Source organism: Xenopus laevis, chromosome 3S, assembly GCF_017654675.1.
Source record: "Xenopus laevis strain J_2021 chromosome 3S, Xenopus_laevis_v10.1, whole genome shotgun sequence".
Lineage (NCBI taxonomy): Eukaryota > Metazoa > Chordata > Amphibia > Anura > Pipidae > Xenopus > Xenopus laevis.
In genome coordinates, this window is record NC_054376.1 from 114,945,612 (window position 1) to 114,953,187 (window position 7,576).

Here is a 7,576-nt window from a genome sequence, read left to right on the forward strand (position 1 = left end):
ACAACTTCGAATCGAAGGATTCGAAGTAGAAATCGTTCGACTATTCGATAGTCGAAGTACTGTCTCTTTAAAAAAAAACTTCGACCCCCTAGTTCGGCATCTAAAAGCTACCGAAGTCAATGTTAGCCTATGGGGAAGGTCCCCGTAGGCTTGGCTATCTTTTTTTGATCGAAGGATATTCCTTCGATCGTTGGATTTAAATCCTTCGAATCGTTCGATTCGAAGGATTTAATCGTTCGATCGAAGGAATAATCCTTCCATCGTTCGATCGTACTATCTGCGCTAAATCCTTCGACTTCGATATTCGAAGTCGAAGGATTTTAGTTCCTAGTCGAATATCAAGGGTTAATTAACCCTCGATATTCGACCCTTAGTGAATCAGCCCCTTAAGGTACAAAGATCCAAATTACAGAAAGATTCGTTATCTGGAAGACCCCAGGTCCCAAGCATTCTGGATAATAGGTCCCGTACCTGTATACTAATATTTATGACTATATTTATAATTTGTGTAATTCCTTATACTAGCATGCATACCATTAGCAGTTTGTGTCAAATTAACATTATACGGTAATGCTTAGAATTCTTTCAGCTGTATTCTTTCACTTATATGGTACCTTCTGAAGAGTATTTTGAATAGTCACATTTAAATATTGTAACCAATATCAATTATAAATAAGAACCCTGGGTAGAAAAAACACACCATTACATTCACCTTAATATACAAATCTTACGTGGAAATAACCCAGATATAACATGCTGAGAAGTTGATTTCCCTGTTGAATTTTCCATGTATTATTAAGGTTTTGCGTTCGCTTATGTTTGTATCTGTAATTGTGCAACATTTTGTTAACCATGGCGTGCAAATGTATTTCATTTCACAAATTAATTACACAAATTCGCTGCTGAATAAGCATTTTACTGAACTACTGTATTATTAAATAAAATGCTGAGCCAAGGAAGCAAGTGTCCAGATATGCTGTGCTGCTTGGATAAGGGCTACCTAGCAGATAGAATTCAGGTGAGGTTTAAAACCCTGAAGTTGCCCCAATGCATTTGGATTACGTGTTAAGGTTCTCCATTAAAATCAGTTTTAGCACAGCTGCATTACACTGTGTTTCTTTATTTACAAGATTTTTAGCCAGTCAATGTGTATTCAAAATACTGTATATACTCAAGTATAAGCCGTCCCGAGTATAAGCCGAGGTACCTAATTTTACCTCCAAAAACTGGGAAAGCTTATTGACTCAAGTATAAGCCTAGGGTGAGAAATGCAGCAGCTTCTGGTAAGTTTCAATCAAAAAATTGAGGGTTTCTGCTCCCATTGGAGGTGCCGGCGTCTCGTTTTTGGATGCCGGTGTCCATTCTTGGACGGTGGCGAATATTCTTGGAGACTACTCTTGGCGACCGTTTTTGCGCTTGAGCCGAGTATAAACCGAGGTAGAGTTTTTCAGCATATTTTGGGGGCTGAAAAACTCGGCTTATACTCGAGTATATACGGTATGCATTTTGACGCATTACCAATACAAAAAGCATATACAAAAAGCAGAACACACCTTCAAAGAATAAAAGGAATTAAGATAAGGAACCTAAAAAATTTTCACAGCCTGGCAGGGAATAGTATTCACAAATCGCAACACCACAATTGGCCCACAGCTCAATATTCCGAATCCAGAGTAATTGGCAATAAAGATTTCACCTGCTGCTGTGTCACTCGCTATGTGAAACAAACAACGAATAAATCAAACGCAACAGTGCAGTATTGTTATATAGGCAGATTTTGACAAGCAGAAGGATTGATAGACAGAAAAATGTCTTTAACCCTCTAGGTCAAATATGTTTTTTATACAAGTATGTAAATATATATGACTGTAGTACAGGTATAGGATATGTTATCTGGAAAACCATTATCCAGAAAGCTCCGAATTACAGAAATGCCTTCTCCAATAGACTCCATTTTATCCAAATAATCCAAATATTTAAAAACAATTTCCTTTTTCTCTGTAATAATAAAACAGTACCTTGTACCTGATTCCATCTAAGATACAAAACCAGCCTATTGGGTCTATTTCTGATCATACAGAGTCAAAATTATCTTAAAATAAATCTGCTCTATAATGCTTTAGTGTATGGGCTTGATGACCTTCACGTGTTCCTGTTTCTCCTGTCTATGTTGCAGCAACTCCTCTTGTTAAATGAGACATATTTCTTCCAGACACTTGCTTTCCCTGATTTTTATAGGCCTTCTGCCAAGACTATCCATCTTTTTAAAGTGGGTAACGTTGCTATTATTTCTCTCTGTAACATGTTGGGATAACAAAAAGTCTATTTGTTTAACATGTAGAACCTGTCTTGTTAATATGGATTTGAAGACGTCTCTGCACTTCCATTGTGTGCATAGGTTCTCAATATCCTATCTCTGAGTCTGAAGTGCAAAGAATAAAAAATATATTTAGCAGTATAGATACATATGGGTATAGAAACAGTTGCCATTTATGGGGAAAGAGCAGTTAAGGAGGTTATTAAAACAGGATAAAATGTAAAGTAGGACAATGAGAATCAATGAGCAAGAAACTGTTTCATCTGGGCAAAAAGTGTGAACTATTATATACAGGTATGGGACCGGTTATCCAGAATGCTCTGGACCTGGGGTTTTCTGGATAATAGATCTTTCCATAATTTGCGTCTTCATGCCTTAAGTCTACTAGAAATTCATGTAAACATTAAATAAACCCAATAGGCTGGTTTTGCTTCCAATAAGGATTAATTATATCTTAGTTGGGATCAAGTACAAGGTACTGTTTTATTATTACAGAGAAAAAGGAAATCATTTTTAAACATTTGGATTATTTGGATAAAATGGAGTCTATGGGAGACAGCCATTCCGTAATTCGGAGCATTCTGGATAGCGGGTTTCCGGGTAAGGGATCCTATACCTGTACTATATATATATTATATACTGTGTACAAATAATAGGAAACAAAGAGGAGCTCAAATTAGTACAAAATAAAAGTGAGCGTAGACCAATACAAAATGAGCAATTGTAGCACTCCTGGGGTTACCACAAGCAGGATGCAAAGTGCAGAATATGGTTTGCAGAACAATTACAGCCTATTCAACCCATTCCGTTTCCTTCTCTATTATTAGTATTATTATTATTAACATGTATTTATATAGCACCAGCATATTTCACAGCGCTGCGGCCTCCATCTTGGCAAGATTCTTCAATACTACTTCATAAATTCCTTCTGGCATTTTCATTGCTGCAATTGGAGCAGCAGATCACTTAAATGGGTCTTGGAGGGTCAGCGTTAACATTCGGGCACGCCATGTGACCTGTACAAGCTGGTGGCGATGTGCATGATCTTGCCCAGGATAGGTAGATGGGTGCAATAAAAGGAAGTATACAGATATCATCCAGCAACAAAGGAGCTGAGGCAGTGAGCTGAGATTCCCTACAAAGAGACCATAGTAAAGCATGGCAGACCTTGTAGAGGAAATATAATGATTTTCTACCTTTTCTTGTCCTTTAAAGGAGAAGCAATACCATTTTACACTTGGTGGTACCAACAGTTAGGCACACCCAAGTGATTACTTTTACTGTCCTGACACCCCAGGCCTTTGCTCCTATCAGCAGAAAACCGCAGTGGGCTGGAGTTCTTCTAGCGAGCACCACAGAGTGATCCTCTTGTTTGGTTCTCAAATAAATTTTCCGGAGCAGACGCATGCACACTTTGTATGTGCAGCCGCAAGAAGAAGATCACTCCATGGTTGGAGAACTGGCCCGAGGTGTCAGGTAAGTAAAAGTAATCACTCGGGGGTGCCTAACTTTTGGCACCCGCAAGTGTAAAATGATATTCCTTCTCCTTTAAATAAAAATGATTTGGTTGCTTCATTCAGCCTATGAGTACATGCAAGATACAATTATAGACCAGCGCCACCAGCTATGGAAAAAAGAAATAACAAAACCTAGTGCAATATTGTTAATATTCAGTGCAGTCACTAAAGTGTTACAACATTAATCTGTGTGTGTCTTGAACCATAGAAAGTCTATGCACAGATTTTTCGTGTGTGTTTTAAAGTGCTATAGTGATTTCTACAAGGTGCTATCTCCAAAATAAAAATATAATTAAGTCAAACAAAGTGCTTTGAGTGTTTGCTTCAGAAGGTAAAATAAATTAAGGTGCAATGGTGTTTTTTTCAATCAGTAAAAATCAGCATGTGGCTTCTCCACTCTCTGGTGGGATTGGCAATTTACAAGATTCCTGATTTCAAAACAGCATACTGTAGCAATGTCAACTCCAGGGTATTCCCTTTTCTGTAAAGACATTAAAAAGCAGGGACAGCACCCATAATATAATTTGCCTTTATTTTTTAAAAGGTTTTAAAACTCATTGCACTTACATAAGGCCCACTTCTGAGCACATATCAGACAATCCAGTCTTATAGTGCAGATCATGGAGGTGAACTTTTACAATACAAAGAGATGGGTTCTGCCAGCGTCTCCCTCTCCCGTATGTTCCACCTGTACATCCACTCACTGCTGAGACCAGAAGTGATGTCACACCTGATGCGTTTCCTTTCCCTGCTATTTTCCATATATTGCCTGCGTTGCCATGGTTACACTTCACATTTCTTTTGCAAGTCCATTCGGTGATCTGGTAAACCCCTCCCCCATAAAGTCCATATAGGCACCAGGTTAAAAAATCTGTTTATACTACAAAAGTACTAGATTTGCCTTTAGAGCACAGGTTCAATTTCAATCAACGAGTAAATAAATACAATACATAAATACCTTATACAAATATAACAGTATAGCAATATAAAATATCCTATAAAAAATCTCTATGAGTAAGTGCCCCTGTAGGCAAGAATCTTACATTTGAGTTTTTGGCGCCTAACTTTTGGCACCCCCGAAATGTAAAATGGTATTCCTTCTCCTTTAGAAAAAAATATTTGGTTGCTTCATTCAGTGCCAGGACATACAGTTCAACAGCAATTTTTTGGGAAATAAACATTTATTCAGTGGAGTTACTGACATTGCTGAAGGGTGCAAGTAGTCTTAAATTAAGTTAGTTACGTTAGTAAAGGCCTTGCAATCTTATACTCATTATTAGCAAGAACAGATGAAAGCACTGATCCTCTTATATTAACTTACATAATATGTGATCCTTAAGGGACACCTAATTCCTATAATAGGAAAACAAAAAAAACCATTACATAAGCACTTACAAAGATCACACCTGCCAATATCAGCTCCCGTAGTAAGGACCTGCATACATTCTTTTCTCCTTGTTGTTTTTCTAATAATAGTTATTTATGGAAAAACGATGACGTGACAATGGGAAGCTTATCTCTTTGACAAGTTGCAATATCTTTACAAGAAATTAGAGCACAAAGCTATTTTAAATGAATAATTTAATTAATTTAATTTAATAATGATTTTTCTGACTTGACCAGAATTTAAATTACTGTATTGACTTTCAAGGGAGACAAACAAAAAAAAAAACAATGTTTTCAGCTTGCTATCAATAAATGATTGGGGGGGGGGGAATTGATGTTAAAAGTATAAGCCATCCACACTAAAGACTTGAACACAAAGTCATTTTTATATGAACACATGACTTCAAAACATAATCAGGTTGATAGGTCAATGGAACACAAAGGAAAATAACAAAATGTCTGGAAAGCTGGAAGCCCAAAAGCTGTTCTTCAGTGTGAAGTAAAAGGAAGAGCTAAGGAATGAGCACAGAAGGCATCAGGTGCAAAAACATAGGAGGAAAAAAAACCTAAAGAATGAGAAGCTGAACCAATTTCATTATTTTTAGAACAAAATTATTTCAATTGAAGAAAAAAATATGAATGTTGATGAATAACCCCTTGAGTGTAGAATAATAACCACTTGAAGAGAATGGCAAGAATTGCACTAAAAGATAAGCCTATAAAAATATTACAGCATATAAATTCCAGTTAGTAAAAGATGGGGGCTGACCCATTACTATAGTTACAGATTGGGTGTACAGTACATACCTTACTGAATATACTATCTGCACATAGGAACAACCACTACTCTAAACTGTTCATTAGTTTTTTCAAATTGCTTCTATATATCACAATATCATATCTTTACATTTGGGGGGGGTTCACTATTTTTTTCACTATTTTATATTTTTTCACATGTGTGATTGGTAGCAGTGAGCAGTTCCTATTAATGATTTTGTGTCTAAAAAGTTGACACTTCTTTTAATTTTTAATGTGCCTGGTATTTCTTCTTTTTTATTGGTTATGAATAATATGAATATGTATTGTCTGCTGATTCACAGCACATGCTTTTTGCTATGTGTTGCTTAGGGACTGACTCACAATAAACTGTATATGTATATATATATATATATATATATATATATATATATATATATATATATATATATATATATATATATATATATCTACCGTATATCTTATATATATATATATATATATATATAGATATATATCTATATCTTATATATAATAAGTCACATTACAAGGAAGATTAATAAAGAATTCAGAACCTTATTACTTGGCAGCTCAGAAACCAGTGCAATGTGCATTATAATTCACTTATCAGTCCTGTGGCATCAGCTTCTATGATAACGAAACCTCATGATGATCTGTGACAAGCCCTAAGCTTAGCTTCTCAACATCTACCCAGAACGCGCAGAGCATGTGCATTGTCACCGACACTCCTAACTAGAAAAATGATGAACTCTTGTGCTCATCTTTAAGGCCTTACTCATTAATGGAATAGATTTGTGAGGACCTTTAAGTGGTTAAAACTGGCCATACAGGATTAAGATCTGTTTTGTTGGAAAGGCAAAAGAAACAGATATTTTACTGATGTGCTCCTTTTAGGTAGGGATATCAGGCTGCTGATCCAACTGATCCAACTTTCTGGTGCAAAAGCCAAAATATCATAACACAATACAGTACAAGCCAGCCACCAGGGTGAGGGGGCGCATCAACAAGGCAATTCGTTCCTTGCCCTGATGGGGGTTTCAGTGATATATTGTTGGGGGGGGCACAGAAGGTCCAAATCACAGGCCAATAAGCTGCCAAAATGGATTGAACAGGTTTCATTTTCCCATTGGATTGAATACTCAGATCATCCTGATATTGCCCACCTCATGGTGGGCATATTAGTTAAAGTGGACCTGTCACCCAGACACAAAAATCTGTATAATAAAAGTCCTTTTCAAATTAAACATGAAATCCAATTTCTATTTTTTATTAAAGCATTCATAGCTGTTGTAAGCTCATTTAAAAATCTCGAATGTCAATCAAATATTGTCTGCCCCAACTCTATGCCAATGGCATAGAGGCGGGGCAGACAATTACTTTCACTTTCCATTCAGCACTTCTTAGATGTCACTGCTCTCCATATATTCCCCCCGTTCTTTTTACCATTTAATTGTGTAGCCAGTACATGGAGATGGACATCGAGTCCCCCATTCTGGTGCACAAACTAGATTCTGAGATGATGGAAGGCTTGTCTTAATAACAGTGTCCACAAAATGGCTCCTGCCTGCTTGCTATAATT